Genomic DNA, 2,696 nt, shown 5'->3' with positions numbered 1-2,696 from the left:
AGCATCAAATCCATATAATGCATAAAAGGGACTAACTCCAGTAGTCTGGTTTATTGAAGTGTTCAGCACCAACTCTAGTTCAGCCAGCTGTTTATCCCAGGTTGCTTCGGTTTTCATGCTAGTCGATATTGCTGTTAGCACCGTGGAGTTAGCTCGCTCTACTTGCCCGTTGGCTCGTGGGTGTCGTACAGCTACTGGGTGGTGCTGGATCCCGTTAGCCTTGCAGTACTGCCCGAATTGCTCTGACTGGAATGATGTACCTCTATCCGTAATGATTCTCTTGGGTAGTCAATAGTTTGAAGCGAAAACCTTCAGCTGATTTACAACTACAGTGGACTGTACTGTCTTGGACGCATACAGCTTAACAAATTTTGTTAGATTGTCACCCAATACCAATATGTACGCATTTCCTTTGGTACTCTTCGGGAATGGTCCTAGATGATCAATATTTATTGTCTCGAACGGACGGTCACCTGGACTGATTGGATGCAGCATACCAGCTTGCTTCCCTCGTGGTTTTTTGTATAGGGCACACTCAGGACACATTCCTATGTGCACTCTGAGATATCTCCGCATCCGTGGGAAGTAGTACCGTTCTGTAATTTTGGCATAAGTTCTGTCGACTGCAAAGTGGCCACTGAGGTCGTGGAACTTGATCGCCAAGCTCTTCCTCATGCATTTAGGCACCATCCAGAGTTGCCGTGGTCCCGTTGCCGTCTGTACTCGCCTATACAATACTCCGTTTATTACATTATAATTATTAAGTAGTGACTTACTCGGTGTAGGTCCCTCTAGTGATTTGATTACCCATAATTTCAGAATCACTATACTGCATACTCTTGACATACTGTTCCTCAGTGAGAGTTGTGAGTACTTCTAGACGGTTAGCTATAATCCCATCCAGTGTGTCCGTACTGTTCTCAGTGGGGGCTCGGCTCAGTGCATCTACACGAGCCATTGCTGTACCGGCTCGGCGTTTGACTTCTACAACAAACTCCTGCATTAGGTCAAACCACCGGGTGATTTGTGAGTTAGACGTTTTCAGGCCATTCATATAGACTAACGCTTGGCAGTCTGTTACCACTGTGACATGAATTCCAATTAGCCATGATCTTAGTCGATCCAATGACCACACTATGGCCATGAGTTCTAGCTTGCTGGAGTGGTATTTACTTTCGGCTTCATTAGTCTTCTTACTGAAACAGTGTACTAGGCGTAATTTACCGGAGTCATCTTCCTGTAACAGCATTCCTGCTAGTCCCAGACTGGAAGCGTCCGTGTGTAATTCAGTTGGGCGAGTAGCATCAAATAGCGCCAGAACAGGTTCGTTGAGCAAACTTGATTTGATTTGTTCAAATGCTTGTTTTTCTGCTTCGCTCCATTGAAACGCTACTCCTTTTCTAGTCAGGTTGGTGATGGCTCTAGCCTTTTCAGCAAACTTTGGAACGAAGCGACGGAAAAAGTTTGCAAGTCCCATGAACCGTCGCACGTCATGCTCGTTCTGTGGGGCCGGAAATTCTCTTATCGCTCGTAGTTTGGTGGGCCCTGGACGGAGACCATCGGCTGATAATACATACCCCAGAAATTCAATACTTTTTGCCGCGAACTTGCACTTACTAGGTCGTAATGTCAGTTTCGCATCTGTAAATGCCTTTAGTACGCAGTGTAGTCGTTCTTTCATCTCTGGCCAATTCTTGGCGGGTATAAAATAATCATCAAAATAATTTAGAACTACCTTGTTCTTTAAAGGTCCAATAGTGCGATCCATCACTTTTGCAAACTCGAATGGCGCGTTCTTTAAGCCAAACACCATCCGTGTAAACTGCCCTGTACCATCTGGAGTAATGAATCCAGTTAACGGTCTTGCTGACTCCACCAGTGGGATCTACAGATATCCATGTGCCAAATCCAACACCGTAAACATTTGGCTTCCCGACACTACTTCTAGTAAGTCATCGATATTGGGTAGTGGATATACTTGCTTCACGGTCTGATCATTTAATTTACGGTAGTCTACTACTAGCCGGGATTCATCGTTTTTCTTGCGGACTAGTAGTACAGGTGCGTCATGGGGAGACGTATCTTCAACAATGCCATGTTCTCTCCATGTTTGTATATGCCGTCGGATCTCTTCTCGCTCGTCCCCAGACACACGGTACGGTTTGGCGGCATACGGTTCACTACCAGGTTTCAGGATGATATCCATCATCCCTATGTTAGTACAACCAAGTTCACCCATTGAAGTCGCGAAGCATGTTCTATATTTATTTAGTATGTCCAACAGCTCGACTTGTTGTTCTGAATTCAGACTTTCTGGTTTTTCAATGTCACCATACGCGAGTGGTTGGTTTAGTTGTTCTGGTTCAACTTGGGGTGCCTGTACAATCGAAACTCGCCGAGCAATCACTTCGTTGGATCGTATTTCCAATTCCTGTTCGGTTTGATTTCGTACTGGCACTTGAATTTCCCTGTCACCCACCATTGCAGTAACTAACGTTATATTTTGTGCTTCAAGTCGTTTGGTTTCACGTGACAGTAGTCGATCTGTTGTACTATCACTGCTGGTTGCACTGGTGGTGATAAATGGAAAAGTGATAGTATTATAATATGTTAGTGTATTTTCGTATTTGACGTAAGAGATTTCGGGTGCTTCGCACCACGGCCGACCGATAAGTAGATCAAATGGGTGGCTGGCA

The sequence above is a fragment of the Acyrthosiphon pisum genome, chromosome X, assembly GCF_005508785.2.
Source record: "Acyrthosiphon pisum isolate AL4f chromosome X, pea_aphid_22Mar2018_4r6ur, whole genome shotgun sequence".
In the NCBI taxonomy this organism is placed as follows: Eukaryota; Metazoa; Arthropoda; class Insecta; order Hemiptera; family Aphididae; genus Acyrthosiphon; species Acyrthosiphon pisum.
This window is presented reverse-complemented; position numbering follows the sequence as displayed.